Source organism: Nelusetta ayraudi, unplaced genomic scaffold (genome assembly GCF_046127955.1).
Source record: "Nelusetta ayraudi isolate G7.1 ecotype Tasmania unplaced genomic scaffold, CSIRO-AGI_Nayr_v1 ptg000022l, whole genome shotgun sequence".
Lineage (NCBI taxonomy): Eukaryota > Metazoa > Chordata > Actinopteri > Tetraodontiformes > Monacanthidae > Nelusetta > Nelusetta ayraudi.
Window position 1 is genome coordinate 2,553,990 of NW_027466072.1, and position 21,011 is coordinate 2,575,000.

General features: G+C 45.9%; 1 protein-coding gene across 1 annotated transcript in view; it reads left to right on the plus strand.

Annotated features, from left to right (window-relative positions):
* Positions 1-3,367: 3,367 nt before the first annotated feature.
* Positions 3,368-21,011, plus strand: part of LOC142889383 (protocadherin-15-like) — a 144,249-nt gene continuing 126,605 nt past the window's right edge. Inside the window, exon 1 of the mRNA XM_076028094.1 lies at positions 3,368-3,920. The gene's annotated coding sequence lies outside the window, so the exon portion shown is untranslated. The remainder of the gene's footprint in view (positions 3,921-21,011) is intronic.

The following is a 21,011-nucleotide window of genomic DNA, read 5'->3' on the forward strand; positions in this document are numbered from 1 at the left end:
CGGAGCGGCTGTCAATGGAATGGCAAAAAGAAATGGCGGCAGTGGAGTTTTGCAAAGCGGCTTGAAGAGAGAGAGAGAGAGAGAGAGAGAGAGAGAGAGAGAGAGAGAGAGAGAGAGAGAGAGAGAGAGAGAGAGAGAGAGAGAGAGAGAGAGAGAGAGAGAGAGAGAGAGAGAGAGAGAGAGAGAGAGAGAGAGAGAGAGAGGTGGCTGGTCCAAAGCAGCTTAAATTGTGGTTCTTTAAGATTTGGCCATGGAAAGCAATGTGGATAACAGGCTAAGACGTCATCTGATGTCTAGCGACTCAGAGGTCACATGACTTTGCTGGAACTGTGATTATCATCTAAATAACTAAACGTGTTCAATATTAGATGTAATGTACATGTAATGTATAGGAAACACAATACAATACAAAATTCCAATCATCCATCAAGTTGTTAACATATGCAACGCACAGTGGAACTGAACTGGTCAGAGTTCAACTGGTTGCTCGGGCTTCCGTTGATTAGCATTGAATCGCTCACCAGTGTCTAAAATGGTGCATGTTCCAAAACTGCAGAATAGCTGTTTGCTCCTCCCAGCTCCTCCTCCTACACAAAGTAGTCTGCAAAGTGACGTAACTGTTGCTAACTGACCGCGTTTAAGCGTGAGAGTTTCATTATTTGAGCGATGCAGAGGGTTTTATTTCTGCCTTGACATTATGTGTAAAAAGGGAAGTGCCTCCCTGCTAATCTACAGAGCGGCAGAGCTCGTGGCCCTCAGGCCAGACTGAGGAGCTCCCTCGTCTTTCACTCCTCAGTCAGAGTGGGAGAGTAAAGAGAGCTGCGCTCTGTCTGACTTTAACTGGAGACCCTCTATAACAGATCATTTTGCAGACTACTTGGTGAATTGAGAGATCCAGCACGGTAAGCATGGTGATTATCGCGTCCCGCACCCCTTCTTACAAACAGCCAATCGCCTGCATTGTAGCAGCCTCTAGTCGTAGTAGCCGAAAATCATCGGCCAATCGCCTGTTGTTCCAACCAGGCAACGTACAAAGTAGCTTTTTACCAAAGAAGGCAGTTACCAATGAAACGGCTCTGAACCAGTGCATTAGTTTCATCTCTGACAATTTCAAACGTCACTGATCACACCATGGATTTAGTTCTACGTGAACTTGGTGTTCTAAATCTGCAGGCTTTCACGTGGAGTACCCAGGTGTATAACTTGATTCTGCGGTAAGGTCAATGTTTTTCACACTCGATTTGTATCTAATCGTATCTCATGGCAGTACATGCCTGTCCCAGTGCAGCTGTGACGGCCTGTTCTCTCATTGTTGTTCCCCAAGTCCGCCCAAAGACTCGCCGAGACGGTCTTTGAATTCACCTCACACTGCCTCAGTGTCCTAGATCCTTGTAGATTTTGCGCTACTAAAGTTCTCAATTTAACCAAACCTGGACTGGCTGACGGCTAAACTCTAAGCGCTTCTGAGGCCCTGATGAATTTCTGGATGTTGTTGCCTTTCATCTGGCTGAAACTGAACTGGAAGAAGTTTTCCAGAGTCACCCCGCTACCTTGTCCTGCCAAACGGCTCTCTACATCATGCTCCACCACCTTGAGGTACACACCGTAGCCATGTGCACAGTCCTTAACGGCTCCTCTTCTTCCACAAAGGAATCCAATACCTCTGCAGTGGTAGGCAGTGTCCCACAGGGGTCAGTGCTCTGACCCGTCCTTTGTGTAATTTTCCTGCAGCTATTTGGCCTCATCGTCAAGCAACAACTTCTAATGACACCCGCCTCTGTATCAAAACCCCTTCAACATCGTCTCCGCCCTCAACATCGACCTGAACAACAGCCGCTCTTGGACGCGCAGCAGCTACTTTCAGCTTAGCAGGAGTGAGACAGAGGCGCTTCTGATCGCCACCCCCGGCCAACTCTCCAAGGCTGGCGGCTTCAATCCTTTGAAACAGATCTTTAGAACAGACCTGAAAACCCCCTTTTATGGACAGGCTTCTAACTAAGCCACCTACTGAGGCCCACCTCCCTCCTAATCTTAGATCCTTTTGTTTCCTTTCTTTGTATCCCCCTTTTCTTTTTCCCACAGAGCATTTCAAGATATGTCTCCGCGAATGAGAAGCACTATGTAAACTTATTTTATTACAACGGTGCTTTTGTTCATAAATACGAATATAAAAGGGGATGGTTTTTTTTTTTGTGAGTGTCACAGCTCTGCAGTGGTTATCACTGTCAACTCACAGCAAAAAGACTGTAGGTCAGTCACAAACTTGACTTTTCTACGTGGGGCTTGCATGTTCTCCCAGTGTCTGTGAGGTTCTCCCCAGGTATCAGGTACCTCCAACTTCCTCGCACAGTACAGAGACATAAACATAGAGTGACAGGCAACTCTAAAGTGCCTTTGAATATCACTCACAGCCAGGATGGTCGGGGCTCTGCACCAAGGTTCTACAACAGTGATGTGGGCTTCTGTCGTACTCAGTCGATCATGGGCTGAGCTGTATAAAAAATAAAAAACAAACAGCGTTTCCTGACCTGTTCACTCAGTGCTCAGCCTTGCATAGGCTAATTTTGGATATTTTGTATGAACGGATGGGTGTGAATATACTTACGTCATTTGAATGTGTGCAAGTGTGTGTGTGTGTGAGCAGGTCGTTTTCCTCTCTTGGTGGTTTTAGTATTGAACTTTGTGTTACATTCTTTTGTCAGATATAAATGAAGTTGTTTAAATTTAATATTGATATTGATTGCCTGGTCACTTGTTCGGGGTGGATGGATGGACAGATGGATGTATGGATGGCAACAGTTTTTGAAGAGACATGCAAGACATCAATGCAAAAATAAGCACCCCACATTATTTACACCCCACTCCAAACTCCAAACTGCCATGGAATGCCCAGCAATACTACTACTACTACTACTACTACTACTACTACTACTACTACTACTAATAATAATAATAATAATAATAATAATAATGATAATAATGATAATAATAATACTTTTTACGCCACAGACTATGACACACTGGTCCTTTAACAGCCAAACTTTTTTTAATTTTTGTATTTATTTTTTTTAAGTGGCATGAGTTGCATGCAGTCTGCTGTTGGCGGCTCCCCTGACGCTCTTCCTACTCCGCCATGGGGCGCAGACACCCGAGCCGAGCCCAGCAGAACCGGATCGGAACAGGAGCGGAGCCTTCACCCGGTAATCCCTGCATCATGCGCCTATAGTCTCCGCCGTGGACATAATTGGATTACGGCGGCGCACCGATGGTCGCGGCTGCCTGCTGCTCCTGCGGTAAATGCGCGTCTGCTAACCCCCCCCCCCCACCCTCCCCGCAACTCCCCCCACGACCACCACCACCACCCACAACTACTGACTCCGCAACGCCTCTTCCTCCCTCTCTCCCTCTCTCGTTGCCTCTCTCACCCCCTCCTCCCCCTCCCCTCGGTGGGGAAAGCGCACCAGAAGAGATCCACCGTCCGACAGACAGACCGAGGAGCCGCCGCCGCTGCTCCTCCTCCTCCTCCTCCTCCTCCTCCTCCTCCTCCTCTTCCAGTGGAGACTTTCGCCGGTACAGGACTGTGTGTTGTTCCCCGGTGAGCACCGCTGACTGGGAGCTGTTTGGAGGGGGTGAAACACATATACAACCCCCGTCGTTTTTCTCTCTCTCCCTCCTCTTTTCACGTCTTGACTGAGAGTGGGGGACGCGGAGGGGACGACATTTCCCGCTCCCCTCTTCCCCCTCAAAGAGCGGGGTCGGCGGACGGGCGTGCGGATGAGCTGTGTGGATGATACTTTGGATTTTCACATCGGGCTGACGGCAACAGTTGTGGAGGGGTGAAAAAGAAGAAGAAGAGAAGAAGAGGAAGAAGAAGGGGGGAAAGTACACGCACTGCACATGGATTCGACGGGGATAACGCGGTGAGCATTCCAACCTTCTTCTTTCTCACCGGACCGGCGTTTGATTTCCGCCGTGGGTCTCTGGCTCTCTTTCCTCGGGGAAGAAGAAGTTTGCATGCAGAGTGCTGGAGGTGTTGGGGAGGGTGGAGGATGAGGGGGTGGCGAAGCTGTTCCTGTTGCTACAACAGAGAAGCTGTGTGTGTGTGTGTGTGTGTGTGCGTGTGCGTGCGTGCGTGCGCGCACGAGAGAGAGAGAGCAGACGGAGGCTGACGACACGCACCGGGCGAGGGGTCGAAAAAAAGAGACTTGGGTCGCTGGACGTGTCGCTGTCCGCGGTGCTGAAACCTTCCACAGCGCAAACTGCCACTACGATGTGGAATCAGAGACAACTACACGGCCTTTTGTCGTTGTATGTTTGTTGGTTGGTTTGTTATATTGTTTAATTTTCAACAAGTCGCTGTGACGCTACCACCACAGTGAGCGCTTTGTACTTTTCTGTCTCCGGGAAGGAGAAGAGGTCCCGGCCAAAGCTGGTTACCATGACCGGCAGCAGCAGCGGCAGCAGCAGCGGCAGCAGCAGCGGCAGCGGCAGCCTGTGCGTCTCGGATTACTGAGACACAGGGAGAGTCATCCGATTACCTTGAATTAGTGCAAGCTGTCGCCTGCTCAATGCAGAGCAGATAGTGAGGGGAGAAAGTCAAAGGTGACAATGAGGTGTGTGTGTGTTCTGTGTCGCTTGGGGGGATATGTGCTATGCCGTGTGTGTGTGTGTGTGTGTGTGTGTGTGTGTGTGTGTGTGTGTGTGTGTGTTTAAATTTGTGTGTTAGGATCTGTCCAGCTTTCGCTTGCCAACATCTAAACTCATACAAACAGGCAGATCTGTGAACGGCTCCGCGCCAAACGGGAGCAAACACACGACTGACTATTCCTGCTGCTGCTGTGAGTTCCTGCTGGGAGAGAGTGAGAACGTTCACTTGATTTCCTCCCACACACCTGTGTGTGTGTGTGTGTGTGTGTGGTGAGGGGTCAGACAGACACAATGTGTTCCGTCGACCTGGGACCTCGTCCCATCCTCACCGTGTCAAAGCCTGTTAGTCACGCTGGATGACAGGAGCGGCTCAGCTTAGTCCATGTCTTTTCAAATGTGAGACTGTCAGCGGATGTTCGCAATAATGTGTTATTTTTAATGCACAACACGTTTTGCCGAACCAATGTTTGTTGCTGCGGAACAAACACACACACAAAAAAAAAAAAAACTCCAGCCTTTCTTGCGTGCACTCCTCTCCTGTCCACAGACTGTTCAGGTGGCTGGAAAAATGCTGTTGAACTACGAATGAAAGCAGAAAAACACAAACTTCTTCATTAGTAGCGCCACCTCCAAGACTTTACTACCATTTCCAGTCAAACCGTCTTTTTCATTCTCTCTCCTCTATTTCATTAAACAAGCACTTCATCAGCTTTCTCAGAATCCTCGACACGACAGTGTAGCGTTCAGAGTAGTCATTATAGTGTCAGCGAGATATTACAATTTTATCAAATGTAAACATCTTTAGCATTTCAAGGTTTTGCGTGACAGGAAAACTGGTAATTCTACCCTTTTTTGATTGTATGAACTGAATGGACGTGTGAAAGACAGCGAGAACGTGACTCGAATAAACCTGCTTGTCTGAATGATGCTGGCAGCTGTCGGCAGACGCAAACGCAGCAGGAATATGTGAAGTTTAAACACTTGTATGCTTGTCACTATTAATTATTATTATATTATTATTAATTACAGTAATATTAATCACTATTGGCGGTGTAATACCAGTGATTGCCGATAAATTTGCCCCCCGATGGAATAAACCAATTAAGATCACAACTAGGCTTTTCCGATTGGTTTTCACAGAGGTTGAAATCAGGCCCTGAGGCATCTCTTTAGCGCCACCTGGATCTGCTTCCGGTTAGAAGACAGCAGTGTACAGTGACTGTGAAAATAACCTCCTCAGGAACACATTAGTATCCACCTAGGATTTCCACCATTAACTCCTCGACCCAAAGGTCTCAATTAACATTCCCTGTTGACCGTGTAAAAGGTTCATCGATCTACACTGTGTGTTCATAGAAAATATTGCCTGCAGTTAGAGAGCGTTCAAACAGTCCAAAGTCGGCTGAGAAAAATAATGTTTTCAACTTGCCAGCAAGTGCGAGAGGGAGCATCTGCATGTCTGATGCTTGTGTCGCTGTGAATGTAGCCAGAGACGTACGTCAAAAATATTCTGCATGTTCGTCTCTGGTGCGGCAGCGTTGGTTTGAAGTTGACTCATTTCTTTAATGTGCGAACAGAAGTGAAGTTTGGTGCGTGAGGAGTGTCTGAGATCGGATGGTTGGAAAATGAACCGTACATATTTCAGAGTTACAAAATAAAAGATAAAGGGGGCAAAATTGTGATGTGCTTGAACGTCTTCGAAGCTTCACAGTGGCGATGATGACTGACTGAAAAATGCACAGTTATCAAAAAACCTGAAAACGTTGTTTCAGGATGCAGTCCTATGTATGATTTCTCTGAATAATTTTGATGCAAATGTCGACTTTACGGACAACAAGGGCTATTTTGAACGTGGCCTCAGAGTAGATAAAAAAATGTTCCTTTAAACGTACCTTTAAAAGAGTCTGATTTAGAAGCAGAAACAACAAGGCTATTTTTATTTAGTGGGTTTGGCCTCATGCAGCAACTTATTTCAAAACGTGACTTATATCTGAAGTATCCTGGTAACTACACTGTTTACTTGCACATTTAAGACATTCAAAATGCCATCTTGTGTTTCATTTTTCGGTCCTGTAATTATGACTTTTAATTAATTATATTTCATTTTTACCGGCTGAAATGGGCTTCCATCGGTTTGTTAATTATGGCAGAAAAAAAAATCTACATCTTGCTCCTTTCTGAAAAGAACCATTCTGATTGTCCACTTATTTTGGTTGCGCCTGTTTAATTATTGTGGCTTTTTCCTTATATTAATCATTAATTACAAAGTATGTACCTCATTTAGTTGTTGAACAGAAACATCCCACTCTTCAGAGGCAATTAACGCACCGTGGAAGAAGAGACAGAATAGTAGAGATGATGGAAATGTCTCGCTTCTCTTTGGCAGTGACCAGGATGGACAGATCAGGGATGAGGACATCACGGGGATGATGCATGGTAGCTGTTTGGGAGGTGAAACCAGTGAGTGACTATCTGGGTAGAAGGAGGATGAGGTTGGAAGTGGCAGACAGGAGGCCTGGAGGAAGAGCAAAGAGGAGATTCACGGGTGGAGTGAAAGAGGAGGTGAAGTCAGGTAGTGTAAGAGAAGAAGATGCTGAGGACGAGAGGGCGAGATGGAGGCAGATGATTGGCTGTGGTGTCGCCTGAAGGGAACAGACCCAAAGGAGAAGATATGAATGATACGCTGATGCTGGTTTTCCTGTTAACTAATCAATACATTCCGGTTGTTTCAATGTTCAACAAGTTGCCCAATTGCCGACCCACAAGTAAGGCAGGGTACCATTCAAAATGTTTTGAGACAATGCCAATTCCACAAGACCGGTTCCAGAACAAAACTTTTTTTTATGTCAGATATTTTGAAAGCAATTTGCTGTTTATTGGTGATTTAAATCCGGATTTCCTCTAAATCAAACTTGTCGGCTTCCCGTCCTTGGCTGCTAATCTCACAAATGTTGCATCTTGCTTTATTTTTATTAAGATTGACTCTTTTTGTGTATCAAAATTCAGCTCCGAAAGAGCTTTCATTTGGTGCTCAGTCCTACACACAAGCGGTGCTGATCCCCGCTGAGCGCCGATTGATGGACTCGCCACAAGATAATCCATCTGATTTCCAGGCCGGTGTCTGTCATCCTGGGCAAACTCAGCAAAGGCCAGATGGCATGATAGTTGTGAGATTGTTCAGAAGGTGGTGTGTCCTGTGGTGTGATCTGTGTTTGAACTGACCCAAAGCCTCCACGATCTGTGGGGAAGATGATGGCGCCGGATTCCTGATCATCAGGAAACCTGCTGTGGCCCACTGAGCGTGCAGTTGAGTTTGTTTGAGTTTGAGTTTATTGGGATCGGTATTAGCCTGGCAAAAGCAGCTATTGCTACTGGGGTCAGACATTCTGAGGGAAAGCTGCTGCCGGCTCTGCACATAGCAAAATCAGTATTTCATTAAATCTTATAGAGCTAAGTTATATGTACAGCGCTTTTCAAATGTTTCTGAAGATTGTTTTTAAACAATGTCGCCCGTGAGTGCTCTCTATCTTAACTCGTAATCAGCAGCACTCCAGTGAATGGCTGCAGGTGTGCGGGTCTCCGCCCCCTGCAGATTTTTACCCGAGGATCTCACTTCCGCGGCCGCCACGGATCAACGGTTTGGCACCGCAGCTTCATTTGCAAGGATGTCGGCGCACTCCTTGCATTTGGTTTCCTCGCTGCAACTCGCGCTACCCATTAGAAAGACGTCGCGTTGAATTAGCCACACTCACATGAGCGAGGCCTCGCTGTTCCCGGCCGATAGATCCAGTCCAGAGGTTGCATGGCGCAGCGTGGAACCTCAGTGAATGTACAGCGCCTGACTCCAGCCACTCTTTTATTTATTTATTATTTCGTTTGTTTGTTCCTGTTCCTCCACTTTTACAAGACACACACCTGCACACACGCACAGCCGCATTATTGTAATTTCTTCTCTTCCTCGCCAAAGTCGACTCGTCGTTGTAAAAGATCTTCTCAAACTTTGCCAGACAGCGTGGCCGATTCGTATGAAGTGCTAACATGTGTTGGGGCTCGCTGCCTCATTCGAGGCTCCGCTCTCCTCGCAGAGCAACAAGCATCGATAGGTGTGCAATTTACCGCAGCGTGCCGTCTGCATGGATAATGGCGGGGGCCCTGACAAGTCACTGGCGGCTGCTTCTGTGTGGTTTTTTTTTTCATGTGAATGGTTAGCTTTTTTTTATTTTTTTTATTTTTTATTGTCACTTGAGCCACGAGGAGGACAAGAGCGAGGTGGGATACCAGAAACTCCGAGTGTCTAAACACTCTTTCTGCTAATCGCCAACCATTCATAGGCACAGGGGGGATAAGTAACCCAAAAAATAAAAACAAAACGGCGATGGGAAAAAAACAAACAAGCTCTGTTTATTTCTCCATTTCGAAGCGTCCCACTGTTCCCGCGGATGACTTTGCCAGTCAGGCTCCAGCTCCGGTGCAGGAGCGCCGGTCCTCGCTGACAGTTTGTTGGAGCCGGTTGGTTTTTTTGCGGCGCCAGCTGCTGATTTTTGAAGGCTTGTGTGTGCGAGGGATTGAGTTTAAACTCAACAATGCAACCACGTTAATTGTTCCTAACAAGATTATGCGCCTGCCGGCCAAAACAACGCCTGGAATTTGCATATCTGGCAACCCAGGCTGGAAGCGAAACAAAGAGACAATTTAGCTGCCTAACTTATTTAGATATTGACCAAAATTTTTCATTGTGCTGGCGACGATCGCTATTATTTGCAGTGAATAACCACTTGATGCCAAATTAGCCGGCAAAATCTGAACGAATGATGAACAATCAGTGTCGGGGAACGACAATTAAAATAAAATCGTCAATCAATGTTATTGAAGCAGCAAGTCGTACTGAACCCCATCAACTTTCCACAAAGTGAATAAAGCTGGGTTGGATTTATTTTTTTTTGGGGGGGGGGTTGTTCAAGGAGAGGTTAATCAGTGTGTTAGGATTCCCACAGTGAGATTAAGTGAACTGGTTTTTTAATCCGGAGTAGTAAAAGTTCCCAGAAACCCCCTCCCCTGCCCCACTTTAATACCCTAAGTAGCTTTCTATTTGATCAGGAACCTCCTCAACAACTTTAGTCTTGGACGCAAATGAGAAAGAATTAGTCAGCTGGCGACTGTGGTGACGGTGGCGCCCCGTTTGACGCCCGTTTACCACGGAGTCGCTGCTGCTAAGCTACCGTTGCGCAGCAATGACACGCGGCCAACGTCTGTCGGTGTTGACGGTCACTTCAGTTTGACAGCCCAAACAAATACATCATTCAAGCCTCATAGCATTCAACTTGCATTACATAATGGGTGACATTTTATGGGGGTGAACATTTCATTTAGTTTAGTTTCAGCACCGATTTTCTCATTGCAAGAAACAAACTTATTTTGTTTTTGCTTCAAGTTTGATTATTTTTTTTTACTTCATTTGCAATGCCGTGAAAGAATCAGACGCAATTCGCCTCAAAGTTCCAGGTGCTTCTAAGGGATTAACAGGCTCCCGGTAATTTGTCCACCTCTTCCTCAGACTCAGTCCCACTGACATCTGAAACTACGTTCAGAATGTAATATTATAAAGTTCTTGTATGAGGAGAGACAAAGATCGAGGACGCCTCCATCAACGTGATTGCTGGCAGCCTGCAGTTATTTTGCTGCGCTGTCGCAGAGCAGGCCTGAACGTTCTTGACGCAGAATTATTATAAATATCATATATTGATGATAAATATCCACACTTTAGTGTTGTTTATTTGTGACGCATTGTGTGGTCACTACACACGGTGTGTAGTGACCTCAACCCTAAACCCTGTCAGTGAATCATCTGAACAAATGGTCCCCTGGCAGCGATACCTCCTGCATGTATATGTACAAAAGCGTATAAATCGGTATAGAATCTCATTTAAATAAAATGGAGGTTGAGGCAGTGAGTTTAGAAAGGTGCTCCAGAACCTTTGCCTCCCGCAGCAACACTTCCCAGCTGGGGTGTTTTCACTAAGATGCAAGGAGTGTATGTAGGCCCTTTGTGATGTCACAGAAAGATTTTCATTGTATGAAAAGTGGAGGAGACCAGCGGATTAAAGGACAGACTTTTCAGAGAGTTGTGGAGAGTTCAAGGAAAGGCTAGAGAGACTAATTATCGTTAGAAATCATGCATAATTCAAGGGACATTTCACACATTAACTGTTAATGAGTAGGAAGCAGAAATAAAGCAGGTGACTTGTGTGGCTCCAAGGGAGAAAATCACTTGGCGAGGATTGGAAAACAACAACATTTATATCATTCAGAGTAGATTTCCAAACATTCGGGGGTGTCGGTGCATAGCAGCAGGTTACAGACCAGCACAGGTGAGCTGCAAATTAACTGACCGCCGCGGTAGTTTATTCACCCAGTCGGCTGACAGTCAGTGTTGTCAGCCAGTCAGCCCACCCACTGTCTTGGTTCCTCCAAACTGTCTCTGTTTCCAGTCCAAACCTGCCAGATGGCCATCGCTGACCAGCAGTGGCAGCATCTTGCAGGTGACTTTAATGTGAGGGCAATTTGAGACCATGAACAAACAGGGCGGTGAAGTTTTGAAATTCACTTAGACGATTGGCCGCAAAGGAAATGCAAAGGTGTGAGCGCTGCTTAGAGGCAAAATATCGTTTTCCCTCCTGTCCAATGAGAGAACGTAATAATCCTACAATTCAACAAGTGAGCATCTGCTGCGTTGACGCACAAAAAGGAGAAGAAGGAGAAGTTGAGGATGACTCATAAGTTTTGTATTTCAAGATTTTGTGCCTGTGCACCTGCTGTGGCAAAGTCTCCAAATGGACTCAGCTGAGTTGCAGCTGAATTCTGAGACACGTTGAGGGAGCAGCAGCAGCGGCTGGTCGCAGTGCCAGGAGGCCAGAATTGAATGATTGAGCGCCTTGAGATGCTCCAAGGCTGAGCTGAGACACTCTAAGAACTTTAAGCGAAACGCACACAAACACACACACACACACACACACACACACACACACACACACATAGACATAAAAGCTGCAAAAAATGCCATAAAAATCAAAAACAAAGGGGGGGCTGAAGGTCTGAGGGGTTGTTGTTGTCGTGAGTGTGTGTGTGTGTGTGTGTGTGTGTGTGTGTATTTTAGCTGCACATGTTAAGTCCCAGCTGGTTGCCGGTGTTAAGTCTCCCCTGTGGCTGTGCATGTGTGTTTGTGGGTGTGTGTGTGTGTGTGTGCATAAGACAAGGGTTTGTTCAGTTGTGTGTGTGTGTGTGTGTGTGTGTGTGTGTGTGTGTGTGTGCATAAGACAAGGGTTTGTTCAGTTGTGTGTGTGTGTGTGTGTGTGTGTGTGTGTGTGTGTGTGCATAAGACAAGGGTTTGTTCAGTTGTGTGTGTGTGTGTGTGTGTGTGTGTGGGAGGGGGGGGGGGGGGTGATTACAGTGGCAACACTGCCAACTTCAAAGTGTCTGTGGTTGTGGTGCCAGGTCAGCATGTGAGAGCTGGTGTCGAGACACACACACACACACACACACACACGCACACACAGAGCACACACATGGCCCACAGCGCACTGGTCTTATCAGTGGTCCCAGTGAGTTCAGGGAGGTCTTTAATCGGGGTCAGCGTGCTGCTCTCGGCGTCAGTCGGATTCCTCCACCACCTTCACCACCCGCCGCCTCCCTGTCTGCCCTCCTCCTCCTCCTCCTCCACAGGACCCCTGCACACAGAAACATTATTGTTGGCTTCATCTTCCTCTGCAACATTTTGCTCCAGAAATGTTTGAAATAAATAAAAAAATAACTGGACCACTGGAGGCTGCAAACATCTAACGCTTTATTAAGTTCCCCTGCTACTTCTGGGAGACACACTACAAGTGTAGCCAGCTCTGCAACACCCAAGTGTTTGTGTGTGTGTGTGTCTGTTTTTTTTTTCCCGTAACTCTTAAATATTTTAACAGCCTTGTCATGTGAGCCTTTGAGCGGAGCAACCTTCTCCAGCGCTGGCGGAGCAGGAAGACCGGCAGTAGGGTGGTTTAAAGGTCCAGTGTGGAAGACTCGCTACCATCTAGTGGTCAAAAAGCACACGGCAAACAATTTCAATGCTACTGTCCGTTTCTGATGTCCCACGTGATTTCCGTCTCTTTTTTTTTTTTACACGTACTGGCTGTGATGTCAAGGTGGATTCAGAAACCCAGAGCATATCTGTATTGTGGGCAGCTGCAGCGCTGTGCTATGGCTGCGTCCTTACAAGCAAATATATAAAATACTCCCAAATGAATAGAAACCCAACAGGTGTTTCTTTTATGTGACTTTGTCTAAAACTAAAACATTAGCCCGGGGAAAATAATGTTGGAAAAATTGTACAGTGGTGGATAAAAGCCTGTCAATACATGGTACAGATGTCTCCTTGGATGGTGCTGGGGTATCCAAGAAAGGTTGACCAAAAAACTCTTCAACAAGAAATTAATTATTGACATTAACATTCAAAATGGCCACCTGAACAATTGGCAGTCGACGCCGAAGACACTTAAAAGATCTCATAGAAGCACACAGTTTTGGTAAACATGTTCCTTGGTTGATGCCGCTACATCCTAGAGGAGGAGCTTATATCCACCGCGGAAAAACTCAGCATTTTTTTTAGCCTAATTCACTCGACTGTAGTTTCCGTTCCAGTTAATACGTGAAGAGATCTCTAAATTTTATATACTGAGGCTTTAAACAGCACCTCATGCCATGTGCGTGTGTGAGCGTGCGCGTTAGTGTGTTTGCGCGTGTGTGTTTGTGTGTCTCCGCGCGCATTCTAGTAGTGGGAAAGAGACTGAAGCAGATGTTTTCTGCTGTACCAGGCCAGTTGGGGCCACTGTGTCAATGCCAGGGCTGCCAATCCACCCACGGCAAGTCGATCAATCAGAAACATCATCTGAAACCGTACTTAGAACAACAGGAATAAGATGAACTGCATTGTGTTGCTTTGAGGTCTGAAGATTGTCGGAAATAATGTTGGCGTCTTGTAAGTATCCCTGGATTCTAGGAAGATTGGAAATCACAAATTTATGTAGATGTGTTTCCTCTCCAAGCCTGCATGGTGCTCCATCTCAAAACAAAAACTAGAGTTTTGCTTATTTATTATTGATATCTCAAGAGGTAGAACTATTGAATATTTAATGTGAGGTAACACATGAGGAGAGACACTAATAAAAAAAAAAAAAGAGGGGGTGCGGCAGGGGAAGGGTTTTTCCTTTTTTTTGAGCAGTCGCACATCCCATAATGATCATAATAGTCCTGTCATCATCAATACATGCAACTGAACCAGAGCAGCAGCTGCAAACCGGTTAACCAATTGGGCGTAATAGCTGAACACGGTCGCGTAAATACTCATTTTGTCCAATGTCAATTTGATTGATATGAGATGGTGAGCAAGTTACTGTTGCATAAAAACTCTTTCATCATTATTAAATAGGACAGGCATTTTATATCTTTTAAACTAATATACAAAAACAACCTCAATGGCAGGTGCCGAGAGCAGGACTGTCCTGCACATATGGCAGTTTAGGAATTTCTTCCGCTTGTGAATCTTAACCGGAGAAACTGAAAGCTCGAGGGACCAGGTTTGTGTGCGCAGGCCACAGTAGTTCACTGGCAAGCTCAGGAGAGGGAGGGTGAGCGAAAGAGCGCTGCAATCTAAAATTTGACCACTATATGGCAGAATTTTACACGCTGCCACCTTTGTGGTTGGGCTACTAACATTCCAACCAGGACCAATCAGGATTGTCTGAGGGGACAGAGGGTGGGAGCTACAGGCCAGTTGAAGTAGCGCTAAGGGCTTTTGTGACCACTCTTGGCAACAGTTGTGTTACACACGGGGGAGCAATGCAGTCTGGCACTACGGTAGAACATTCCAAATGGTTTTACTACTGGCTGCAATGTTTTTGTTGAAATTATTAGATTGTTTAAAGGAAATTCCTGCACACAGACGATAAAAGTTTTATTCAAAATTATTTAATTTTTCTTCCCGCAGTGCCTCAGTGTTTAATTATGTAACACCACCCGCTCTAGATATAAAAAAAAAACAACCAAAAAACCCAGCATATTTAGCCCTCTGTTTCCAACTTCCTGTTAAAATGCAAGGTTTCAACTTCCTGACAGGACTGAACTGTGTTGGATGTCCCACCTGTTTTGAAAGGAGACCAAAAAAACGGCAGTGTCGGAGGGGGTGGAGCCAACACCTGAATGAGTGTGTTGTGACATCACAAAGGTTTGGTTTCCTCACCTGCAGATTTTAGCAGTTTCACTTTATGACAAGCAGAGCGAGAAACAGGAGAAGGAGACGGCCTTTTCTCATTTGTGTGGCGTTCACTGACAGGACAGAGACACAGTTCACTGTGCATCTAATGGGGCTGTTGTTATCAGTTTTTGAAAACATTTTCTCTCATTCGGAAGTGTGATAAAGTTGAACCAAAGATGCTTTTGTTGCGCCCACACAGTCATTAGAGAGGCGCTATGATGAAAAAATGACTTTTGCAGCTCTTTGATGTATTTTTGCGTTACTGGCATGCCAATTAGCTCACCAATTATGAAAAATGACAACTTGCGTGTTTCTAGATCGGCTGACTTCATCCGTGCTACTGAGCTGAAATGTGCCGTTTGGGTTTTTCGTTTGTCGCAAGTGGAGCTGATTATCACAGTAACGCCCCTACAGGCTAGTTTTCTTTTTTAAATGCCTTTGCATCATCTTCAGGTTGAGTAAAACAAATTGCTTGTTTTGTGGGTTTAAGGTGTTTGTTTTTTTTTTTGTTTGTTTTTTTAAATGATTTATTAAATCTTGAAATGGCTATAATAGGGCCCCCTTTAACTCAGCACTGTCTTCATTTATTTTTCAGGGCCCTTGATGGTTTTTAAAGTAACGATTGAAGTCATTAACATGATGGATGCGGCTATGTTGATCGGACTCGCGGCAAAGACAGAAATGCCGTGAGATACTTTACGTTAATGCCTTCATGCTTTTGCTTTGATGCTAATGTCGACCCCAGAATGACGGCTGATGATGCAGACACTGAAAAAAAAAGGAATCGTTATTCCCATCGGCGGCAACACGCTATAGAAAGCCACCTCTCTGTAAATGAGCAATGAACCGCTGGTAGAATGGCAATATGTTTTCTTTATGACTTGAGAGAGCATGTATTTATTTATTTATTTTAAAAAGCCATCACATCAACCTCTCTCTCGGTTCACCTGCATGTGTTTACAGCTGCACTGTCTCTTCAGCCTTCTGGCTGCATCTAATTGGCCAAATGTGCTGTCAGTCAAAGTGTGAATGGACGCAGCTTGTTGCGGTTTTGCCGGGCCTACACAGTACGCACGTGCACACATACGTACATACGTACACTACCATTCAACAGTTTGGACACACTTTCTCATGCAATTTTTTCTTTTATCTTTACCTCTTTCTACAACTGCAGCTAGATACTGAAAACAACACATATTTGAGCAAGATATATGAAATTATGCAGCAAACATGTTCAATAACTCTAAATATGCTCTTTATGAAAGGTGGCCATTTTGAAGAATTTAAATATAAATCCTGTTTGAGTTATTTTCAACTTTTATTGTTTCCTACATAATTCCAGGTGTGTTCTGCACCAGGGCTCTCGGTGTTGCAGCCGTGCGTGTTTGCGTGCAGGCGGGCAGCAGATCAGATCAATCGGATCAGCAGCAGATTTGCAGCCAAAGGCAGGTGACACCGTTTGAGAGGTGTTGGCAGCTGCTCGGCTGCGTGCAGGACTGGACTCCTCTGCCAGGGAAGTGTGTCAGCGCTGCCGGAGCAACGCCAGAGAACTGGTCCACCAGGGTGACGGTGGCAGACTGGGGGAAAGTGTGAAACTGGCAGAGTCGCTGCGCTGACCTTCACAGTCAGGGTCTCACAGGGAGGAAAAGTCCAAGCACACTGAAATGCTGAGAATAACTATCTTTACACTTAAGTCAAGTTAGCGAATGCAAAACATCAACACAACAGATAATAACATTTAAGGAAAGAAAACATAGCAAACAGGAAGAATTAACCAGAAATAAATAACCAAAGAAAACAAAACAACAAGCTGAGTGTTGTGGGGTTTTTCTGGAGGGGGAGAGAGAGACTGTGAGCGTCTTAAACAGCAGCGGCAGCAGGGAAGGCAGGAAGTGCCCAGGTGGAAGGTGGACAACTGGCTGTGCAGTAGCAACAGGTTGAGTCCAATTCTGTCTTTGGCTGAGCTGGTGAAGTGATCTTTAACTACGTTAGTCAACCTGTTGTAGGTGCTGCGTTAACTGTGACTCACTGGACTTTAATTATCTTGACATGAAACTTTCTGAAACCAACTGATCGTTTTTTCTTTTAACATTTTGGCTCAGATTTTGTCGTCTTTCTCCTGTTGTCATTGTCTTTTTGTTTTTTTCATAAATCTAAGCTTTCGAGCTGGCTGGTTTGTTGAAACTTTAAATGTGAGTTGTGTTCCCGCACCTGGTCCTAGTGTTGTGGAACACGACACTGGTCTTAGCCTGAAGACCACTTTTTAAGGGTCTTGGTCTCGTCTCAGACGCAGAGGCATTTTTACTCGGTCTTGTCTCGATCCCTATACTCTCTAGAGAAATGCATGGTGTGAAATGCAAATAGCTGTGGCCCCCACCAAAACTGGTATGTATCCAGGAGTATCCAGGAGTATTCCGGTCCGTGTAACAACAGGGATACTCCTGGATACTCCTGAATATCTGGGCTGTATCCAGGAGTTTACAGGAATATTCCGGCCCGGATACATGGCTTTTCATGCAGTGTCTCGTCTTGATAATGTCTTGGTTTTGGTTGGTGAGGTCTTGACTGCAACACTACCTGGTCCATGTCAGTGTTGCACCCTTATTGTGTAGTAGTGTTGACCTGTTTTTGTTTTTGTACTTCTTGGATGGATGCAGGAGTCCAATTGCACTGGTACTAACTGACCTCAATGGTAGCGGCTAAATCTGATTGGTCTGTTTTGGATCAATCAATTTGGAAGGCACAAACAGAGTGTTTGTGCTAGTGGATGTATTATATTAAATCACCCATCAACCTCAAAAGTTCCATTCATTCATCTTCCATACCCGCTTATTCCCGAGCTCAGGGAGCCTCTCCCATCTGTCATAGGGCGAAGGCAGGGTGACACCCTGGACAAGTCGCCAGTTCATCGCAGGGCCACATTGAGACAAACAACCATTCACACTCACATGCACAAGAACCGGACAATGTAGAGTCTTCAATTGACCTCGCATGCATGTTTTTGGAGTGTGGGAGGAAGCCGGAGAACCCGGAGAGAACCCACGCAGACACAGGGAGAACATGCAAACTCCACACAGGAAGGTCCCAGGCCCGGAATCGAACCCACAACCTTCTTGCTATGAGGCGGCAACGCTAACCACTGCGCCACCGTGTCTGAATATTCCTGTAGCATCTGAAGTTCATGGCGACTTTGGCTTGAATGTCTTTTTTTTAATTATTTATTACACTTTAAAACCCAGTACAGGCAAATGCTAATATTTGAATGTGCCTGCAAATGTCAACTCCAGTGGCGGGGGAAACATTTACACCACGATTGATCCTCGGGAGCCGCTGGGGACAGACCCTGCAAACAGACCTGAGCTCGTCCAAACATTGGACGGCATTTTCAAACACATTTGCCCAGTTAGAGACGCACGAAGCCATGCAACTCTGTGCGGGCGTGCATGTGTGCGTGTGTTTGTCTGTGTTTGGAGTTTTCGAGGTAAACACAGTGACAGACGGCGGTGAGCAGCTCGGCCATCGTTTGCCGGAGATCCTCCACACTACAAGAACGAAGGGGGAAAAAAAAAAACTTGTGTCAGGCCGCAACGAAGTCGAGCGGCCGGGCAGAGACGTTAGATTCGCCGCCATCCGCGCAATTACCGAGAGCGGCCGGCGATACAAGCCGGCGACGGCGGCGATGCTGATGACGAGGAGGCGGAGGGAGTGAAGGCGCTCTGACCGATCGGCCGTGTTCGCCGCTGGCAGCGCCATCTGTCACCGTTAGCACCTGGCCGACACGCCGTGAACCGCCGGACGCCCCCCATTACTCAACGCCCCACCCCCCCACCCCACTCCTCGTCTGACTGGCAGCGTACCAGGGCGCTTGAATCCCCCCCACACACCCACCTCCCCAAATTCGCTCACCCGCGCATAATAGGCTCCGGCATTAATACTTTTCTTGCATATGGAGCACGCTCCACTGTGTCCCCGGATTGAATGTGACGTGGATCCACGTGTTTGCCGGAGAGACACCCAGCTGGCGGTAGGCGGGGCAGGAAATGACTCGTCCAGGACTTAATGGAGGACAGGAAATGAACGACGGTGCTTCCGCTCCTTTAGCTCGTCAAGTGAGCGAAATGGAATATGCATTAGAGATGGAAACGGTTCGTGGTAAGAAGCTGCTGGGGCTCTGTATTGTCTGGGTCTCCGAGCGTGTGTGCATGCATGCGGTCCATGACAGTATCCAATTTTTAAGATCCGTCCCGATCCGACCCGTTGAAACACGACCCGCAGTCCGACCTGTAACAAGGATTTAATGTCATAATTTTGGCACATATTGGCTGAATATTAAACAGCATACGGCCACAGTTCAGAAGCCAGTGGATAAACAAGGCTTCGCCTGAGTAAAGCAGCTCTTCCAATCAAAACCTGACTTCAGCTCCATTATCAACCACCTGTGTTTTTCTCCCATATGAGTGAAAAAGCACTTGTTTGTTCCTGTTGATGCTTCTAAGCATTTCATCTGTGTGAAGTCATTTTTACACGTGGAATAGTTACTTTCTGTCCAGACTACAGCAACAACATTCTTCATTCTTCATCCTTCAGCAACATTACAAAGTGATAGTTGTACATTTTATCCTCCTATCCTCTATCTATCTACGGTATATGTATATATATCAGATATCTCTCACTTCTGCAGCAAACGTCTCACTCAACATTGTGATCTTCATTTCCTTTGTCTGCTTGCCGACATTAAATATCATCCCATCGTGCCAGCGGTGAGTTATTCATCTTTGCACAATAACGACAACAGCAGCAACAAAAACCAAAGCCATGGGCTCATTACACCTGCCAACACGCAGCCCACTCATCAAACAGAATTTGATATTGAACGCTGCTGTAAACATCGCTTTACAAGTCCTCAGAAGGGGTTCAGCAGTAATGTATCTCAAATAAAAGTTAATGTTGGGATTCCGTCCTGTCCCTGCAGCACTTCTGCTTTATTCTTGTTGTAATTTTTTTTACTAGATAAAAAGCTGATTTTAGTAGTAGAAGTAGTGCTTTCACCAAGGAATTTTAATTATTACTTTATTTATTTATTAATCTTGGGGAAGTTAAATTTGGGTGGACGGCTCCATTCTGGGCATCCTCGAAGCTTTGACATACGAAATGTTCGGACCAAAACTCTTCAGATTGAGTGTCAAACAAATTTGCAAAAGTAACCTCTGGGAATCCATCATCCATGCACCCATCTGGTCATCAAATTTCTATCGCAGCTTATCCTCCAATCAGGATGGTCGGGGTGTAAGACACACCAGCAATGGGCAAACAAGTTCAGTTGACCCGGCGGCACTTTGCTATATGTTCAATATTATCTAATAATCTGCTTTTAAAAATGTGTGTAATTTGCCACAGATTAGTACCTTGTCAACCATTGTTGTTTTTGTTGTCGGGATTTGTGCGACAAGTTGATGCGTTTGTTCACTGTACAAAAGTTAATCCGAGGAAGATCTTTCCACTATTTCTGTCATTTACATTCCATGTGAGCATAGTGGAAAAACAACCAGACGGTCTTGTCTCTGTTTCCGGCGTAGGATGAGGTTCAGTATTCACACATGCAACTTGCCTTTGTTTTGCATCAGTGGCGGAGGAGATGATGAAGTCTGCAGATTATCGCGACCGTCGTTCGATTTCCTGTCGACAGAACACGAATGAAACACGCCGTCACTCCTGTTCTTTTTAGAACGCGTGCAGGGAGCCGCATGCAGAGGGTCTACTGGGCGTCCCAATGGATCTCCTTTCACCGAGGCAAAACGACTCAACATGAGTCAACGAGTCAATCGGCGTCAACCATATCAACGGCACTGACCACGGCGGCGGCGGTGTTGGTGGGGATAATTGGCGGCGAGCTGGGCGAATAAATATAATTATCCTCACACAAAGAGGAAGATTACCGAGGCAATGAAAAACGATTTAATGAGGCTCTTAAATAATTTCCTCCCCACAGTCAGGCAACATACACTGTGTGTGAATTGTGTAATCATTATTAGTATCATATTTCTCCACTCATTGTGCTTCATCATGACTGAGG